The sequence below is a fragment of the Aythya ferina genome (genome assembly GCF_964211825.1).
Source record: "Aythya ferina genome assembly, chromosome: 13".
NCBI classification, from domain to species: Eukaryota; Metazoa; Chordata; class Aves; order Anseriformes; family Anatidae; genus Aythya; species Aythya ferina.
This window is the reverse complement of record NC_140311.1, coordinates 12992082-13013650: the sequence shown is the minus strand read 5'-3', so window position 1 is coordinate 13013650 and position 21569 is coordinate 12992082. Positions and strand designations below refer to the sequence as shown.

General features: G+C 41.9%; 1 long non-coding RNA gene across 1 annotated transcript; it reads right to left on the bottom strand.

The window, feature by feature from the left end:
- Nucleotides 1-957: 957 nt before the first annotated feature.
- LOC311443677 lies at nucleotides 958-21505 on the bottom strand. The gene is made up of 2 exons (XR_014697424.1): nucleotides 21385-21505; nucleotides 958-1693 (listed from the first exon to the last, which is right to left on the bottom strand). It is a non-coding gene; the product is annotated as an uncharacterized lncRNA (long non-coding RNA).
- Nucleotides 21506-21569: the final 64 nt, after the last annotated feature.

Sequence of the window (21569 nt, the reverse complement as noted above, 5' to 3'; positions counted from 1 at the left end):
AGTTTAATGCAGGCACGTACAGCGGGTAACACCACTTGCTCAGTGAGATGTAGCACAGCCAGTGTAGGCACTGCTGGTAGGAGAAGCTGCTCGCTTCCCACTCAGAGGCAGGATAATACAGTTCTTGGGGATGGCCAAACATAAATACACAGATGGAAGATAAAGAAGGTTGGTCCCAGCATAATATATATGCATAAAAGTAATTCTAAAAGCCACAAGTAAATGTATACGAAATGACCACTCTTCCAGCACCATCTCAGTCCTGCATCTTATTACAGTAAAATCATGTTTAAAATTGTTTTGGTTAGCACTCCCTATATGGAAGTAATTTCTGGAGGTAACAACCTGAAAGTATATTTACATCTCAGTGAAAGCATTATGCTTGCAGAATTTTGAAACTTAATTTTTTTCCAAGAAACAAACCATCTTGAATGATTTCTCATTTTCTTTAGTAAATACAGTTTTAAAAAGGGGGTTCTGATTTTTTTTTAGTAAACTTCTGAAAACAAAATAAAGAGGCTTGGTTTGCTAATGCCAACTAAATGCTATGTAAAACAGTGTAGTAGTTGGAAGTTGCAAATAAGGATTTTGTGTCTCTATCTCTCATCTGCATGCATATGCTCTTCTAATGTAGTGTCAGAGCCACGTTCAAAAACTCCAAAATCTGGAGGTGAAGGGATCCCTGCAGACAGCCCCTGTGCCTGGCATCAGGATCGACACTGCAGATATCTTCAAAGGAGTGTGAACTAATCCACACACTAAGCAAGGATTTACAAGATGGACTGTAACAGCTCCTAAGATAGCTGTTACTGTCTCTGTGTTGTTAATGTGTTTGCAAGATTAGTATCAATTACCCAGTAAGGGACGTATCTGTTTTGAGAGCTTGTAATAAGTCCTTACTTAATATTAGGTAAATAACATGCAAATGAAAGAACATATTGTATAAGCAACACAATATTTGATTATTTGTATGTATTTGAAAGGTCTGTAATAAATACATCTGTCTTTGCAGGATCTGCTATAGGTATATATTTATCTCTCTAAGAACAGGAATTATATAGAAGAGAGATTCAGTACAGACGTTCAACGTTAAATAAACAGTGAAAGGATGATATGCACTAACTATTGCCAGTACACTCAATATTTGATTCATACTATTTATACTATATTTATCTGAATACAAAGAATGGTGACTGCCTGTCCCTCCCTCCCTGCCAGCTGCGCCAGCCCATGTCATGCTCCGAGACTTCTGAAACACCCTGCTTGAGCATTAGAAAACTTTTCCCGAATAAAGAAAGGAGGAAAACAAGTTCTGAAAAAATAAGTCTGGTGTAAAGTAGTGTCATTTCATGGCAGCTCACAGCGCAATCCTGACTTTTACCAGCTGGGACCCTAACTAGAAATTGGGACCCCACCAGCCAGGTGCCCAGTAATAAAGGCAACACCCAGCAGGAAGAAAGCTGCTTTCCCTCCTACCACTCATCACGTTCCCTGGCTAACTTTAAGTCAGTACAAGGAGCTGGGGGAGAAGAGATGGAGCCGACCACGGCAGGCTCTGCAGAGGGGCGTGTGACCGCAGGGCTGCCCGGCAGCCTGGCCCCGCCGCCGCAAGCTCCCGCTTGCTCATTCCAGTTAGCTTCTTCTGGTTCCTATCAAACCGCAGCAGCCAGTTGTACTAATTCATCTTCATTTTCTGAAGTAAAAAAAAAAACACATGGCAGCTCAGGCAAATGTCTAGATAAAAATGTTCTTTTTATCTCCTGAAACCTCGGAGACTGAATTTACCTTCAAGAGTAACAGATGGCTTAATTGCTCCAGGTAAAGACTGTGCACAAGTCAGTGACAAAAAAGGGCTGTACAGTTTTTTTTTGGTAACATAAATCTCCCCCAAACCCACCCCTGTAAACAGTAATAAGAACATGCAGGGCTTTTTAATTGAACATTAAACTCAGAAGTCCCATTACATTCACAGTACAGTATCCAGTTAATACATCCTTTGTTTTTTTTTTTTTTTTTTCCTTTGTCCCACCCACAGAGATGTTACAAATTGGATTTAAATTAAATTTCATTCTAAACACATATATTCAATCATAACAAAACAGTGACAAATTAGCTTATTCCATTTAAACTCATTGTATGCTCAGCCTGAGTACCTCCTGCTCCAGCCCAGGGCCTATTTCCCAGAGGTCAGGTATTTAAAGAGCTGATGCACAAATGTGTGTAGCTATTAGCAGGGGGATTGCTTTGATTATTACATGAAATATCAGATTGAACTGCAGTGTGTGTTTTAAAGTGTGAATACGGAAAGGGGTTGGTTTTATCACTGCATGGGTAAAGGGGTATAAGTGGACGGATGCAACCACAGAGCGGTGTACAGGTAGGTACAGCTGATCTAGAAATTCCTACTTGCATTTTTTTTTCCTCTTTCTTAAATATGATCTGATATAAAATGAAACCTGACTGGCAGCTTCGCTTTTAACATGGCCCGTCATAGATCCACTTAAACACTGCTCCCCATTCGCTGCCTTTACTGCACATGATAACATGCTACGAGATTTTCTTACTTTCTTTATCACGGCTGGGCCCTTGCTAGTTTTAGCAATCAAAGGACGCCAGAACAGGTCAGGTGTGGAGTCGACAGAGCGAACGTGATACCGCTCCTGGGAGAACTTGGAGAGTTTCCAAATCAATCAGTCTCAGGGGGCGGAAAAGCAACAGGCATGAAAAAAAAGATCCTAAGTGTTACCATGGCTAAACATCAACTGTGGTGAGATCAAACACTTGTGAAGCAGGGGATATTGAGACTGCTGTTCGTAAAGGAAAAAAGTCACCATTCCAAAATTACAGGGAAATGTGTTTAGAAAATAAACATTCTCAAATTGCCCCCAAATTTGTAGCAGTAAACAAACTCACTTCTTTTTCCAGGTTTGTGCAGACTTTGTGCACTGTAGATATTTCAGAGATGTTTCAGGTCTCATTTTCATAACAAATTTCCCAAACCAGGAGGGATGCGGTGTCCCTACGTGGGGAGGTGCCTTAGCTATCTATTGGCCTAGGGTACTTAATAACAACTGCTAACAAACAGGAAAAAAAAAAAAAGAAACAATTAAAAATCTAATTGGTTTGAAGCTTTAAATCCCATCCCAGCATGAGTGTTCATTCCTCTCTGTACTACCCTGATCCTACCAAACTCTTCCCTTCTCTCTGTGGGCCACCCGACGGCAGCTACAGCCGCTCACAAACTTGTGGCTTCCAAAACTCGTACTCCAAGGATAACTCTGGGCTTAACCCTGCCAGATACCCAGCTGTCATGGCCTTCAGGAGGACACTAAAGCCTCACAAGAAGGGCTTAGCACTTCACTGAACCGGTGACAAAGGAACATTTCTCCCTCTCTTGGCATCAACACCCTGACAGCACAGCCAACAAGACTGGATAGTGATCTTTCCTAATACACGTGTATTTTCTAATAGGGTTAGGAAAAGACTCGGATCTATTGGTGAATTCCCTCAGCAAATGACCAGCAGGAATCAAAAAAGAGAGCAAAGAAGTCAGACGCCCATACAATGCAGTAGCTGTACACACTGCGGGTAATCAATGCTTTCACACTCGATCACCACACGAAACCCAAAGGGCCAGACTCCCAACTCGTGACTCTGTGGCTTCAGTGGGGTGTAAGCACTGGCATCAGCCGAGATCCCAGCCCCAAACCTGCTCTCCGCCACCTGTTAGACACACGGTGAGTCCCTAAACCGGGGCCTGGTGGCAACCAACAGCAGAATCTGCTCCCAGTGGATGTGCCTATGGAAGGATCCCATCAGCGTCATGCACAACGCCGATCACTTCACAGCTACAGCTCCTCAAAGCCAGCTCCATGAGGCCTACTGAGCAGTGTACCTCCACCCGCTATTATTGTGCCTTATAAATCAGACACAAGTGCAGGAAAGCAGGTGGTCATAAACTAACAGAAAGATCAGACCTAGAGCGCACATATATTAGGCTAGACCCACTCATCACGTTGCCCGGGGCTGAAGGCGGACAACGGGACCATTTATTTGGGTTGCCTGTGGCTGACAGGTAACAAGCGTGCATGGTCTGGGTTACAGGCCAGGAAACACCTTCCCTCAGCCCTCACTGCCAGGGGCTGGGGTCCCAGGAAGAAACGGGGGGTCCCAGGCAGGAGGAACACTTTCTGTGGGGTGGGATTAGCAAGCGGGGAGGAGGGGCCCTGCGTGGCCTGAGGAGGAGAGGCGATCCTGGCACGGATCGCAGCCAGGAGCCCTCGCTGGCCTGTCCGCTCTTCAAGGCCAGGTGTGCTGGGAAACGTCAGGCACAGTGGGATCCCTGCCCGAGCCATGATCTCAAGCTGAGACCTGCAGCAAGAATCTGTGTAAACAGTTTTTTTTTTTTTTTTTTTTTTTTTTTTAAATTGTAAACAGGGAGCATGAGCGCCAACAGCCAGATAAGGGGAAGAACCAGTGCTACATTTTCTGGGGTAAGAGAACAGTAATCTCTTATTAGGCAAAGCAGCCTTTTGGAAGTTACCGGCTGCTACAAAAGCTGTTAACACATTCCTCTTCTTTGGATTTCCCTCAAGGTGTGAGACACAAACCTTGATGGTTTTCCTGAGCGATCTCACTGCCAGCATGCCAGCATGAGCGGGGTGCTTGAGCCTGGTGAGCAGAGCAGGGCAACAGCCCCAGGCGAACAGGAGGTTACTGCCAGGGCTGAGGGCTGCAGAGAAAACCCAAAGGACAATTTGGGAACAGGGCTGGTGCCTACAGCACAACTCAGGCGGGTGGGAGCTGCTGGGGGGCTCCCAGGCCAGGCAGGCCCGGTGACTGCACGGGGTGTCCCTGGCTGTTGTGGGTGCCGTCCCCTGCCTGCCAGACCTCCCCAGGGACACGTGTCATTTACTCAGGCAGCAACGCCAACAGCACGCTGTGTCCTCCCGCTGAAAGAAGGGCTTAATCCAGCAAAGCTTAAACTGACGCAGGTGACCCTTATTCCAAACCGCCGGACAGCACTGGTGAGCGCTGCTTCCGCCGGTACGAGCCGGTGAGCTCCGACCTCTCTTGGTGCTGAGGTCAGACCCATGCAGTTTTTAATTAAATGCCAGAAAAGGAGGCAGAACAGTATGAGTTAAAAACTACTGGCAGTAAAAGCCTCATCTTTTAAATATTCTTTAAGACTACTTAAGTATTCCTGCCCCAAGGAGGTAAATGAGATTATTCATATAAGTAAAAACTACTTACATAAGCTATGGTTTGCAAGACAGTTTACCAATTATGGAGACAGATTTCTGCAGCTAAATCCTATGAAATGAACAAGACTGCAAAATTCAAATTTTTATTCTCAAAATAATAATAGTTAAAAAGAAAAAAATCAACTCACTAACCAAAACTGCAGACTCGGGAGGGAAAGGGAAAACTGCAAGAGCAATGCCCCATCCCCCATTGCTGTTGATCTAAAAATTACTTTCCTTTTAAAATCTTACATCCCCCCTTCACTTTCTGTTTTTAGGGCATGATTTGAAATAAAAAGATACAATTAAATTAAGCACCAGGAGTTGCTCAGACACAGAATCAGACACAGAAATATGTCTGATTACAAAACTGCTTACAATGTTAATGATAAAAAAAAAAAAAAACAAAAACCTTCCTGTTTGTCACGGCCACAAAAACCACCCTGTTTTTGGGTAGGATAAGGTCCTTTATGATGTTGATAAAGCACTCCTCTTGGAGAAACATAGGGTACCATCAATCAACAACATTTGTCTTTGGCTTCTTTTGTTGACATCCCAATATTACAACAGCAAATCATAATCCAAGCAAAGTAAATAGGCTCCGGGGAGAAGTAGCTATAAATTGGGCTTGCCTCGATCAAATGAACTCCATCATGAAGGTCTGTTAAGCACTGAGTGTTTTACTTTCTAGCAGAACATTCAAATTGAAAATAGGTGGATTGAAAAGAAGAATCAGAGCTAGGAAACAGTGAGCTGAAGTCACCAATTAGCAGCAGATCACCCTGACCATCACTACTGTGCTTTCTTTTTCTGTAGCAGTTATTCATTTCAGTTTACCTCAGTTAATTTATTTTTTCAGTTTACTTCAATATTTCTATGTTTTTCCCCTCAATCTGGAAGATTTCTTTAAGGACAAAAGTCAGGCATAAGCAGATGTGACTCCACTGCTTTAATGAGCACTAAGGGCCTGTCTACATAAAAGGGCTGCTCCAGATTAAGCAAAGCCTGTTATGTAAAACAATAGAGCTACATGACTGCGAGTGGCAATATTTCTATTATGGTTTAAAGTGGTTTAAAGTGGGTTCGTTGTGGTTTAACTCAAGGTGACTACCTTCATCAGTCTAGTGAAACTGAAAGTTTTCCTGGCACTGGAAAAGACACGCAGACAGAATCTTGCACCAAAACCTGCAAGTTAAGCTGATGCAATTTTGTCATGCAGATAAATAGTGAGGTCCTTTTGTTGTCCCTTCAGCGTAAAACAGCCAACCCACTCTTTATACCTTTTTCTTTTTTGCTTAATGGTAACTGGAACAACACCAGCTAACTCTAATTTCCATAAACAGCTTAAATAGTGTTTTGTTATCGTAAGAAATTATCATTACAATTACTCTCCTTCAGTACCCTGAAGCATGCTGTGCAGCCCAGTGTCAAGGTTCAGATTTTGATCTGGATTACCCCTGGATCAGGCTGAGGACCAAGCTGCTAGCTCCATCCACCTCATACAGCTGCATGAGGGATCTGGGAACACAGGTGAGGCAGCAAGACCTCAAACCAGGGAGGGGACGCTCCTCACAGAGGATTTTACTGAGGCTCCCTGATGCCCAGGCTGTGTATGAGGTCCAGCTGAAGCCCAGGATACAATCTAGACCTTGATTTTAGCTAATAGGCAAAGATAAAAAGGAGCAAAGTGGTTAAAAAAGGACCTAATGCTGCTACACTGGCATGCTACACAGACACTTTGGTGGTGACATGACATCTCTACTCTTCTGCAGTGCAACACGCAGGTACACGCATACACCCACAGACGCCTTTGTTCAACTTCTGCATTCGTGTTGGTGCCCACAAGCATTTATATTCAAAATCCAAATGTCAAATAACATTTTTATTATTATTAGCTATCAACTCCAAAAGAAGCAAAATATAAAATACTCCTGTGGACTGCTGAGATGTATTCTTGACACGGGGAATGGGATCAAAAGGCAGATAGCTTACCTTACAAGTCTCAAGTTTTCACACTATTTACAATAGCTCTCCCAACTGCACAGGTGTCAAAAATAAAGCAAACTGTATCGTGCAGAAAAAGTAACTTTGACAGGTCTAATTTACTGAGACTGATTCATGTGACAGCATAAACAAATCATTCTTGTCAAAGTCTATATTGAAAATGGAGTAAATTGATTGTGGAGTCAAGTGCACTAGTAATTTCAGGGAGTATTGTGATTTCATTTGTAAAACCATTGCAAAGAGGGGAAAAAAACACCTGTCTTTCAGAGCCGCCTTCAATTTTTGCACTAGTCAGAGTACTAGAAGAATATGCTGTTTAAGAGCACACTGTTATTACCAGCACTTTCCCTGTGCAATGCTGTTACTGTGTATTCAGGGAAGTAACACGAGAAATCCCCTGAGATCTTTTGTACAAATATACAGTGGAGATCAACAAGAAATCCTCCAAGTGAACAAAACATTCCGTGTGTGTTTTCTTGCTTCTTCTGCAGGAGCAGAATATTACTGCTGATTAGAACACCAGTCCAACATTCAGTTTCTTACTGGAAGTGTTTTTTATGCTTATGAGGAATTACAGAAACAACATTATGATAATGGGGCTTTTCGAGGTAAATTCAAGTTATATAATCTCTGAGGTCATTGTTTTCTTCCTCTACAGGGGATAGGGCGAGTTTCTGGGAGCATGCTCTAAATGACAGAGCCCGAGTTTCTTATTCGTGAATAAAAAGCGGGGAGATGTAAACTTTGTGAAGATAAGCAATAGCAAAACTTGGGTGTAAAGCATCCAGAGCAGCTAACGATCCTCAGAGCAGAGAAAGTGAAGCCAATAAGTTATGCTAGACAGGCACTTACAGAGGTCTTCTGGGGTCATGTTTACTAATCTCTCTCTCACTCTCTGTCAGAGTGTTATGAAGGAGCACAAAGCATGCAAACTACAAGGTAGATGAGCAGTGAATTATTCAAAACAATACCTTGGCACTTTATAGAAAAATAACAAATGTTAAATAAAAAGCGCATTTAACCAAAGGGTGAATTTTAATAACCCCTAAGCCTCAGTATACCATGAAGACAATAGCTGGGACGTGTCTTGCAAGAATGGTTTTGCCCATTTTGCAACGGATGGGTTTAATAGTGTGCCCCTGTTTTCTCCAACCACTTGACTTGGTACAGCCCTTTGACTTAAATTCCAGATGACCCCCTCTCCCTCTCTTCCCCCCCCCCCCCCATACACAGAAGGTACAGAATCTTTTGTTCAGATTTCCAGACAATTCTGTCCAACAAATACTCACCTTTTGTGTTCATCTTCAAGCTTCATAAGGTCAACATAAAATAGGGAAACAGAGCATTAAATTCCTAAAATCAATAGCATGTACATAAATTGACATTCATTACTTTACAGAGATTTCCAGTTTCTCCTTGATTGATTAAAGCGAGGGGTTGAAAATAAGTGCTTTTCCCCTGCCTGGAGAAATTCCCAATTGTCCATGCTGTGAACCTTCCATTATGAGACATGAGACAGCGGTAGCAGTACATGGTTCATTTCACACCGCCACAAAATAGACTTGTCATTCCACAATCGAAAGTAAGGAACCTGATGGAAGAGCAATGTGTCAAAAACTTGTCAAAGGAGCCTTGTGCTTAATGACAACTGAGAACAAGGAAACCATATCTTGAGGTTTACACTGGCTAGCTTTCCCATGCAGACATGGAAATTGAAAAAAACAGCCTGTTAATTTGTTATGTGTTTGAATGTGATATTGAATGGCAATTCATATTTTTCAACCTAATTAATTTTGATTCTACGTTCATTTAGGGAAGATAAATATTTACAATACAATTAAATTAGTTAATTTATAATAGCAAAGAAGCAAAAACGCTCGAATAAGAGCTGCCTAAATTAATGCTAAGAAAATCTTTTCTCTGCTCTAAAAATGCTGGAAAGCTAATGCTGCATAAAATGTCCTATCATTAAGGGTGCTGTATACAAACGTTATAAGTATAACAAATTGATCTTTTGTAAGAATTATGTTAGACCCTGAAAAATGATCATGTCAAATTCTGTGGCACAGTGGAGCCAAACCAATTACGTGAGTAGATAATTTGGCCCTTCACACTAGTAAAACATCATTAGTAGGAATATCTTCAAAGAAAAATACATATTTGGGGAATACTTTGCAACTAGGTGATGCTTTTTAAGAGTTCATACAACGAAGAAAGGGACCTAATTTCTTAAACTTCAAACACTAGGAAGGCAATTCCATAAGGTGTGGATTATAGTCACACTGAGAAGACAATATTGCTGGTTTTATTAATAGCTACAGAGCCACATATGTGTACATATGGTGAATATGTCTGCAGTATTTTTTTCATAGATGGGCTGGTTAATGATGGGTAAAGCTTCAAAGATTCATAAGGATTCTTTAGGATTCAAATGCATGGCTCTTTCCATCTGAAGCTTGTTAGTTAAAAAGGCTAGACATATCACTAACAAAGATTTAACATTAGATTTCCAGTACACCTTCCATCTAGTGTAGACTGGAAATTATGGAAAGGCTTCCTTCCATACAGTGCATTTTGGCTTTTATTTTGCACAAGGAAAACTTTTCAAAAGTTTACTGAGACCCTCAAAAAGCCTTAATCTCATTTCCTCAGTGATTGACACCAAATCATACACACGCCAAATCGCCTGCCCCAGCAGGAACCTGTGCTGATAGCAGGGCAGTGCCTTAACAGGTCGGCAGCTTCACCAGGGACAGAAGGGTTTTGTTCAGCTGGGACCCGGTGATGTTCCCACCTGTCTCTGATTTGGTCCCCAGCTTCCAACATTTGCAATGTTTAGGAACGTGGTATGTCAGAAGAACCATAATACCTCCTAAGAGCAATCTCTTCTAGGAAATCCCACATCATTTGTGCAATTTGTATGAAAAAAAAGATCCAAAAAATTCAGATTCAGTGAGCCATATGACATGACAGGCACTTTTAGAGTAGCCCACTGTCAAACACATCGCAGAACAAATAAGGAACAAACAAGGTCTCTCATTTCCCTGTGGTTTATTTTGCCCATTTCCTATATGATGCTCCAGCAGCTTGAAATTTTGTTCAAGAGGGGAAGGACAAGTAAGGTCTACACATGTACAGCTATTAGTATACAGTGGTACTTGGGGAAAAAAATAAAAATCAATGCTAAGGTAGTAAGTAACCTGAGACCGCTCTTTTAAACTATTTTTCTGAAGAATAACAACTTCAAGGTGAACTGAACTTGAAGCTAAAACCCAAGGCCAAAAAAGGTCCTGAGGTGGACTAAAAGCAGCAGGCACAGAGTGCTTTCCTGCACCCTTTCCTACCTCCCGTTCTAGGAAGGATTTTACACTAACCTAACACAGATGGGATGTGATTAGTCTCTAACGTGTCGATCCACTGCAAATATGCAATAAGACGGTTCCTGTTACTGAGCACTGGGGGATTTGATAGGAAAACCCAAGCACGCTTGTTTTGTGAAAAAAATAAATAAATGTATATTGGAAAATGTAACGTGGGGGAAATTAGGAGAACATCTGTTTAATTCTGGCCTTTTCCGCCAACAAAAATTCACAGAAATAACAAGAGTGACTGACAAGAAAACTGGGACTTAGAAGCAAAATTATAATTTAATTCCACTAACGCTAGGAAATACCTTGACTCAAAGGTGGAAGGCTGTTCTGCTGGTATTCGAGCCTGAAGAAACTGCGGCTGCGGAGTGTGCACGTGTCTGTGTGCGGCGAGAGGAGGGTGATGGTAATGCTCTCACAACAGCATTTACTGTCCCTGTTCTGTGATCCATCTCTTCCCCCCCCCCCTCTGCTACAGAGACTAACCAGCATATTTGGTTACAAATAAAATAAAGACTTCCATATCTAAAGGAGAATGTGCTAATTGAATAAACTGATTATTTTCAGGGCATTTACAAATCCATTCAGAAAGCGTTCACCATACCACGAAGAAAAAAAATTCCTATTGGTGTCGGGAGTTGTCCTTAGGGAGATACCACTCTAAGCCTCTCAGCACTGCGCTGCCAATGTCTTTGTTCTTGACCTGACCTAAAAAAGCGCTCTCTTTATGAGTCACAGAGGATTTATTTTCTGCCTTAGCTTAGCCCCAGCTTCTTTTAGGCAGAAAATGACACTTTTGCTCAGTTGCGGCAGATGACCCGTGCTTTTTGTGATGTGGGTGATCGTCCACCAGGATCTGTGCTGAAGCCACCAGCGTGATTGAATTTAGGAGCACAACTGCCTGGAAATGCCTGCTACAAGCATTACTTCTGTGGATGGCAGTAGGTTCTGGAGTGCCCTCTTATTTTCCTAGAGAAATCTAAGCCTAAGAAGACATTTTATCCAAATATTTTACAAGATATTTCTTGTTTGTGCAATGAAACATTTAAATTGTGATTTGGATCCTTACCTAGCATAAGTTGTCTAAGCCCCTAGGAAATGTACAGATTTATGTTCATTTACTTCAACTGAGCCCTCGGTTATTTGAAAACTCTCTCCTCTCCCCAACGCTACAAGATAATTTGTCCCCTGATCAGCCCAGAAGAAACCCCCTCAGTCTCTAAACCCAGTTCTGTAAAGTGGAGGAGATTTCTGTGTGTCTGCAGGGAGACACTTTATGATCTGGTCATCCAAGCTTATCGCCGCGTGCTTTATGGCTCAGAGAAAACCAAAAGTACATTTCAGGAGAGTGGCTATTTGGATTAAAAAAACACCATCCACCCCTCCGAATTCAAACTAGGTGCTTACAAATCACCTGGCTGAGCACAGGCTCCAGTTCTGCTCCTGGGCACAGGTTCCTGGATGAGGAGAGCCCCCGGCCAGTGCAGGGGAGGTGCAGTGCTGGATGCCCGCAGCGAGCCCAGCCTCACTTTACATGTTATACACTTCATGTAGGCGTGTGCAGCATGCTCAGGAGATCAAAATCTTTATGATGGCCCTGATAAGGTGTTGTAGTTTTTCTAGGAGGCCTTCTGCAAAACAGAAATGCATTTCAAACTCTTTCACTGGATCAAGACCAGCTGATGATAATTGAGCTGGGACTCCTGCTAATGAACTGGATCTATGTTTTCTAAGCTTTTGGAAAATTTATCATATTTTTTTTCTTGGACTTACTGACTTCCTTTGTTTCTATTCTCTCCAAAATTCTCAAGGCAAAAAATAAATTTCCAGCTCTTTGTAATTAAATTGACACTTAATTACCTGAGCACTACTGGCACCTCTTAAAACACGTAGCAGTATTGTACAACACAATGTTAATGATTTGTTTTTTAAATCTGGTTAGATTCAAAATATTTAGTGACAAAGAAAAGCCTTAAAATAAGACAGAAGACATCTTCAAATGCGCAGAAGCTAGAAGAATAAAAAGACAGAATTATTTTCAATTCCTCATGATTTTAAAGCCAACTTGCAGTATGAGGAGGCTGAGTGGTTCATTTTGTGTATATAGCTAGCAGAGATTAGACTCCTATCAAGGTTTCAGAGGGCATGTGCTCCACAAAGTAAGTAAACACTACAGTGCCATTCCTCCTTCCCCCTCTTTCTATCCTCCCATTGGTTTTACCATCTGACATTTAAAAAATAAAATGTAAATGCTAAGTTTTTACCTATTTATATAGGAAGGTCACCTACTCTACCACTCAGGGTGAAAGCACACCATTACCATTCGAAATACTAAATCCCTTTCCGATTCATACCATGTGGGAGTTATGTTCTGTACTGCAAATGGATTTCTTGTTGTTTCTTCCAAAACCAACACGTGTGTGATAAGCAGAGGACCAGACCGTGGAACTCGCAGAGGCTCGGAGCCTCAGCCTTGCAGAAGCACGGTGTTAGAACTAAGCCGGCACTACCCATATCTCCACTAAATGGGAAAAGATAAGAGTTTAGCATGATAGGACTTGTGTCGTGCACTTTTCCACCCACATTGCTGGGTGAGAGCCCAGCTGGAGCCCTTCTTCCCTGCTCTCCAGGATGTCTGAGGGCAGGACACGCTGCTGGACTGGGCTGTGGGGAGCATGTGTGGCCCCTGCTGTCCCTGACCCACCAGCACTGCTCAGCCCTGATCCCTGCGAGGCAGCGGAGCACGGCTGGGCTGCTGCCACTGGGCGTGCTCTGGGGCTTTGCCTAAATCCACCCTTTTTGCATAGGCTTGTGCATAAACACCAATGCTGGACAAGCTGGGACTTGTAAATGGGCTCAGATCTATGTTGAGCAGTCGTGCAGATTGCTGAACACTTGGCAAAAATTTGACTTAACCTTGTCTGAGGTGCACACAGATGCACAAGGGAGCTACTGGCTCCAGAAGTACCTGAGCCCACGGCCTCACTGAAGTCAACAGAAGCTTTGGATTTAAAGTTGTTTCTGTTCTGTAACTACAGAAGGTTTTTTTTTTTTTTTTTAATTATTATTATTTTTTTATTATTATTTATTTATTTTTTTTTTAGAAACACAGACCAGAAAAGCCTACAAACTTTCCATACATCAGTAGAGGTGTGCAAAGTTGTAATAATTCTCTAACCATGCTTTCTTAATTCTGCTTAGTATTACTGGATGGGACTTCCTAAGAACAGGTCCACAGACTGCTCTGACCTAAGGAGCCTGTAAGCACCTCAAGTAAAGCAAACACTGCTCTTTGTGAGCAATGTTTGCTGAACAGGGCTTTAAGCAGTTGCCTGCGTCCTTTTCCGTGCTTGTACACCCCTTACGAGCGCATGCAGTGCCAGACAACATACAGCCTTTGTACATTTCCCTAAAAACACACAATCTTTGTTTGTTGGATACCTTTTGCCTAATGGGACACAAAAAACAGTGCAAGGTCAGCTGTTTGGTAGATTTATTGTGCCTTCAAAAAGGGTTCACAAATACCTGTGCGGCGTTACTTTCTTCTGATTTGTGCATTAGGAAGCGGATGGTTGGTAACTTAAGCATAAAGTAAATCTCTAACTAACAACACCAGAAAATCTGCAGCAAGAGCTTCCCAGAAATACCCAGTTCAGCGTGCAAGGATTCATTTTTATCTCTGCATTATACCACTGACGTGCAGGAGAGGAGCTGAATTGCCTGCACCGATACAACACACGCTTCCCTTCTTCCACGAGCTGCTTGCTTTATTTTTCTTCCTGCTCTCCGGGCAGATAAAGGGCATGATACTAAACTGCTCTGCCATCTGGTCAGACTTTGTTGGTTACTATTTAAGATATAGCAGATGTTTCAAAGTGATACAAGAATGCAGCCTAATAACTAAGCAAAATACACATACCTTACTGAAGGCTATTTATTTAGGAGAAAACAGTTCACACGTTTGTGTGTTATACAGAAGATGCTTTAATTAGGTTATTGTATTTGCCTGTCACTTTGTACTAGCTTTGTACTGGAAACAGTCTTATTAAAGAGAAAGACTGTCTTTTCTATGACCAAGGTTTTTGATATTTAGAGAAAGATTAAACAAAGAGAACAAACTGCCTGAGCATTTCTTTGACATTCTGACACACTATTTCCTAAGCTGATGCTCTCGAGGTGAAAGCTAAGAAAAGCAGAGAATGAAGTGCTTTGCCTCTTCTACTCCCTAGCCAGTAATAAGCCCTTTCATAATCAGCAATAGTCAAAGATATTCCACTCCATCAAAACCAAGCACAAGTCATCCCCTGCAGAGCCAACAAGAATTTTCAATTTTCTACCCTTTTAGTACAGGTGCTTTTTAGGAGCGACTTAGAAGAGGGTTACTCAGTGCTCAGCCATCTGGCCATAGCCAAACCCCCAGATACTTTGTCTCGAAGGCTGTAAAATGAATAGTTTCAAGGCAAACAAAGAAAAAAAAATTAGGTCCTGCATTGTTGACTACTGTGACAGGCTACTCTCACCAGTTCAGGGGCATCCCTCTTGAATACTAAAGCAAGTTTCATCCAACTCCTTCATTTTCCAGGATGGCAGCCACCAAGGGACTGAAGCAGAAGGAATGTGAGGCTCTTCACGGCACCATTAGCAGCTCCAGTCTGTTCACACGCATTCACTTTCTGCTACAGAAAAAGCTTTTGACTAAAAGAGAGACATTTTTACTTAAAATGAAACCTCATGCAGAAAGTGGTTGTAGCTGTTCCAACCTGGACTAATGTTCAATTTCCTCTGATACTTCTCTTGCATTTGCTTTTCTTATCTAGCCCTGCTAAATTCTATTTTCATAGTTCTCTTCCTTTTCTCTTTCACTGTCTCTCTCTCTTTTTTGTTTTTTTATACATCTTTTACTATTGATTTTCAACCCTAATTACTAGCACAACTGTGCATTTTATTTTCTCTCACACAGCAGGTGAAATTTCATCACCAGCTATGAGGAAGTTACACTGATGACAGGCACAATGGACTACAACTGACAACTGATCACTTATCAGCTGCTGTAATCAACTACTTTGAAATACCTCTATCATCTTTTTATTTGTTTCACACTCACGCATCTATAGCGGGTTAATGGTAATTTTCAGTCTGAATTTCACCAACTGTTTTGGCTTTTATTTTCTATTATTCAAAGGAAAAATACCACATTGTCTCTATAATGTTCCCAAACAATCCCTTAGGATATGAAAGCAAGCACCTGAAGGCACCTCTCTTCTCATGCTTATGCCTTTGGCATCTTTCAGTTGTGGAGTTGGGCTGACTTCTTACTTGAGCTGACCTTTCTAATGAACTTTTCTTCTGAATGATTCCTTTGATTTTTCTTTTCTAGTACAGAAAAGGTAACAGGAACGGCAAGAAGGCTTCTTAAAGTTATAGAGTAACCTTCTTATACAGAGAGAATTAGGATTTTCAGACTGCAAAACTGATAACAATGAGTAGATAAGCTGGAGGACCATAAAACAGAGTCTGTGAGTATTTTTTTCCTCACACCCCTATAATTTGATGGTGTACCTTTCAGTTAGGTAGAAAGCCCCAAACAACCCACAGAAGTACTTTTTTACCTGGGACATGATTAAATTGTAGACTCGCTCTCACAGACTTGAGCTGCTCTGCCCACTGCAGCTCAGGTGCTGCTTCTGCTCAAGAAAACTTTGAAGCAGTGCCTGCAGGGCAGCCTCTACCTCTCCTCCTTCTCACACTCTCTAAGTATCAGATGCTACCTCTTTTTGTAGAAAGAATACAGGACTAAATTGAATTTTAGTTTTGCCCACATCTCTTCTTGTGTTAACAAGAAAACTACAGTGTAGACCTTTTGGTTTGACATTACCAGAGAAGGAAAAAAAAAAAAAAAGGAAAAAAAACTTTTCCCACATTCTGCTTCCATCCTGCACTGGCCTTACATGATCCAGATCCACCCCCACTGCTGTACCTAGAGTCACTTGCACATGAATCTGCCTTGTGAATCATGCCTACAAAGCATACACTGCTTGTTATGCACTGAAGTGTACAAAGAGGTTGTGTTGTTTTTTTTTTCCCCCTTCTTACTGTGAGCGGATGCCTCAGTGGTTTGCGGAGATCAGACACCCAACAAATGTGTTTTCTCTCTTAATGGTTTGATACTTCCAGAATATAACCAAGTTTCTCATTGCTTTCCTGCCCACTTACACAGCTCAATACATCTCAAACACACTGTAGACGTAGTGATGGAAATAAAGGAGTTATTAAAATGAGCTTTGAATCTAGGACTGACAGAAGGTGGTGTACAAAGGTCTGATCTCAAAGTCAGTAGCCCAGCTCCATTTGCCTTGGGTGATGGAACCAAACTTCAAATAAAGATGTATTAATTCCCTTTCTTGAAAACATTTACAGTGCGATATCGTGTCCACTAAGTGTAGTACATTGTAATGTGGCCTTTTGGTAATAAGTGTAAAAATCTACTTACTGACCCCCTGGCCAGGTACAGGGACATACCCTGTCCTTCCAGTACCAGCCAGGTAGCTTTGACTCGTGACCAAGTTCAGCGTCAGCTCAGCAAACATCACTTGAAACTGCACAATATACATGGATAAAGCTTGCTCTAGAGAGTTCAACGTAGGAGCAAATTAAGTTTAATCATGCTCAAGACAACACCTACTCTTTGAGATGTCTTGTTCCCATCCAGAATCAGCTTTAAATCTAACACTTGTTACATTGGATACACAGTTTAAGAAGCACAGAAAAGTATGTGCAGAAGAGCATTTTCTATCTTTTACGAAGGCAAGGGACATACGGGGAAGATTCTGAAAAGCTGTAAAAGATTGTGTTGTCTCAGACTGGCTTAGCAGAAATAAATCCTATTAGCCTAATATGTATACACATATGCACAGAAAAGAGCAGCTTTTCTTCAGAAAACATACATTTTCGGGTGCAGTGCAAGTGCCTGCCTGTCTAATAATAAGATAGGTTATACAGTACCAGTATTTTATGATCTCCATTTATCCTGTATTTTACACTGCACACTTGTAGACACATGCTTCAATTAGTATGAAACAAATGGCGTAATTCCAGATCCACTAAACCTCAGAGACCTATATTGTCATGCACACGCAGCATGCATTTGCTACTACATAGGAAGCCTTATCTCTTCACCTCCTCTTCTTCAAAAGAAGCCACTTCTGAAATAAATGGGATAAATAACCCCAGGTGGTATTACCACAGATACTTAGAAATCACAGCTAAAATAGACCCTCATTGGTTTGTAGGCAACCTTAGCGAGGTGTGCAGTTGTAACTGCAGGTGAAACTCGGTCCCATAGACTGTCATCCAGCCAAACAGCACAAAAAGCACTGCTAGTGCTGTGGGTTTGTGCTAGAAGGACTCCCTCTTCCCAAATGTTTATGTGGCATAGGGAATAGAGACTTTCCAAACTGATCAATACCTTGCAGAGTCACAAAAACAACATTCACAACAATTCCACACCACAGAAATGCTCTGAAGTTCCTTGGGAAACGCCAGCAGCAGCATACCCTGCACAGGCCTCATCCTGCAGGCTTCACTCTGACCTACTGCCTTTTTTTTTTTTTTTTTTTTTTTTTAATATGTTTTAATCAGAAGGGCAAGGTCTCCCTACAGGATAGCACCCATGTGCCTGCAACACGCTCACGAGAGCACGACACAGATGAACGTAGCAGGACACGGCCTCTTCTGCATCCAGCACGTGAGGCCAAAGGCCTCTCCCTCAGCTGGGGGGGCAGGCCTGTACCATGCTCTGCATATGTTAGCATAGGAATTGCTCTGAAAATGTAACGAATCCACTTTATTAGCTGAGGGCATGCTCAAGACTTCCCCTTAGAAGCAGAAGCCCTGTTACGGTCACTGTGCCCACAGAGCATCGGGCTCACTTGGACCTCTGAGAGAACAAAAATGGAGGGAGCGTTTCCTCCAGCCCCTTTTTAAGCACACCTAGGCCGCAGGACTTTTTAGAAGAGCAGTTGTGAGGAACTTGCTATTTTGGAGTTGCACCATTCTCAGTAATAGCTGGAAACAAAGAAGCGTGAGATCCTGAGGGCCACACAGCCCCTCTTTGTGTGGGGCACCCGGCCTCTGTGGGCGAGCTGGGCGCGCTGCCCCACAGGACGGACTCGCCGCGCTGCCCATTAAGGCTACTTTGCCTAAGCTGTCTGGAGAGCCCAGCCCTGCACAAAAGGAATCCCGAAGCAGCGTGACGTTTTCAAATAACTCATTTGAAGCTCGCTAAGATGCTGACGCCTGCCTCCTTAACAATGTGGCATGTGTTTAAATATTAAACTTTGCTCGGTAAGTTGGAGTGAGAGGGGAAAAAAAAAACAACAAAAAAAAAAACAACAAAAAAAAAAACAACGCCAGATGAAGCGATCTCCACGAGCTGAGCACTGAATAAATCCTGTGCATCATCAATTAAGTGGTAGTTTTACAATTAAAGCCTTTGATTTTCCTAAAGCTGTGTTAGCATGCCAGGGGAGCAGAGGAAGCAAAAGGTTGGGGGTGGGAAGCCAAGAAGGAGGCACGATACTTCCCCCTGCAGAAGTCTAACATTCATTTTACGATTGATTCACTGCACAAAAGCATCTTGCCACAGCAGCCACCCACTGGATGATGACAAAGCACAAACACCTCAGTCCTGGTGGCGCAGTACAGGCAGGCATGACATCTCGGATCAGGTATGGGTGGCTAATGGCACTGCCACGACACCCGCCCCCTGAGCCTTGCCCACCCTCTCACCAGGCGGAAACAAGTCACTGCAAACCTCAAGGCAAGGAGCATAATAAACTCATATATATTCAAGCTGGGGATTTCTGTTCCCTTATGGATTGTTAGGAAAATGCTTCCTGACACACTGCAGAGTGGGTTATGCAAGGAAAAAAAAAAAAAAACAAACAAAACCACATTGAAATTTCATATCAAATAAGCAAATCAGGACTTTATCATGAATATACCATTTCATTCTTTAAAAAAACATCCTAAAACTCAACACAATGATTGACATTATTCCAAGGAGCTCAAGTAATCTTGAGGAAATTGTTCGGCTTTCCTGTCGCTTGCAAAGGATGTAAGAGGTTAGGTTTATTTGGGACAGAGACGGACTTGTCAAGCCATGGCACAGGGTGAGTTTGAGGGAAACATTAATGCATTAACTCCAATGTGTTTTTATGTTTTTGAATCCTTCCCCCAACCCCCTCCCTCAGGTATGTAAATTGGCAATAAATGATTGGCATTCACGAATGTGCCTCCAAGCAGGTTAGGGATAATTAGTAAAGCATGCAGACACCCTGTCCTAAGAGCCAATTGTGACAAATCCACAAAATAATGAATCTCTATTAATAGTTAATGCCGTGTGTCGAGAAGAGCCTGGTGTCTGGGCTGCTCCCCTTTATGAGAAGTGCTACCTGCCTCTGTTTGGCTGGTCCAGCTCAACACCTGCCTGCCCTGCCGGCCATCTCAGCCAGGGTGAAGGAACTGGAAGCTACCAGCACGAAGACTTCAGAAGTCTATCACAGAACAAGACTCAACAAGCCTCTTCTCAATTTGTAAATAAGCTGGAATATAAGTAATCAAATAGCTCCATTGTCAAACAAGTTAAAGCATTAGCCGTGTTGCTTTATGAGTACTACAGAGATGCTTAATGCTTTATATATAAAGTCCCATTAACACTGTAAAGTAACTTCATCCCTGTGTTCCTCACACTCATTTACTCAGATTAAGAGCAAATTGTATTTTTTTCTTCTTCCCTTTTCTTTTCTAAAATTATTCAAAGCATTAAGTTTCTGCTGTGCTCTCTATATTGAGAATCCATATTCCAAAGCCCAGGATCACAAAACATTATATTTCTAAGAACTGCCTGCCTATTCTTCCTACTAGTTGATGGAAAAAAAAAAAACATGGTAGTTTCACAGATAACTCATGTTTTGTACCTTCTGTTTCTCATATGGTAAAATACCCGTGTTGGGTATATACATATTCATTAATGATGACCCACTTTTGGGTTGCAGGAACTTATCAAAATACCAAAATAAAATGTAAACAAAGCAAACCTTTGCCATGCAGGGGGAGAACAGTGAGAATTCAGCTGATACTACAATGTAGTGATGAATGTTCTCCTGGTTCTTTAAAACATTCTGCTTCTTGATGTCCAAACATTACTGACAAGCCATGTACTGTTAATTGGACAGAAAAAAAGTGACCTACTCTAAAATCCATTGCTGCTAATAGCTTAGCCTCTTTACTGTCTTCATAATTAATCTTCTTACTAGCAGAAAAGTTGAAACAGTTAAAACCTCTCCACACAATGAGTTGTAATCAGAGGTGTTACAAACATGAACCAAAATATCTTAACCCAAACTTCTGTGAGGCACTGACCCAAATCTAACAGCAGCAGCTTATGTACCTCCCTAATCATTTGGAAACACAGCTGGCAGAGTATTTGTAATACCTGATTCCTTGTGGCTTACACAGCAATCCTAATTTTTTTTTTTTTAAGTTTGATATCATTGAAAATGCTTAGTTTTAAAAGAGAATTCAGGCAATGTACTTTAAGCAGTGTAAGAGTGATGCATAGGACTGTGATAAAGAACAACTTGTAACTTATCAGATTTCAAGGCTCAATTAACGTGACAAGGTCCCTCTTAGAAGCTTTCATACCCGGCATTTAAAAAGAAAAGGAAGCCTATAAAACCTAAGCAAATGTTTCCGAGCACGGCCCCTACCTTTGTCAGACAAGGTTAGTGAATCCCCATCCTTTATTTGCCTTTCTCTGTTGTCTCTTCAGAGACATCGCTTCAAGTCATCGAACCCTATGGAACCATCAGAGGTAAAGAGCAGCGAGGCTTTGAGAAGTGCCAGAGCATTAATTAGCTCAGGATTCCTGAATCTCTACTGATCTAATGAAAGT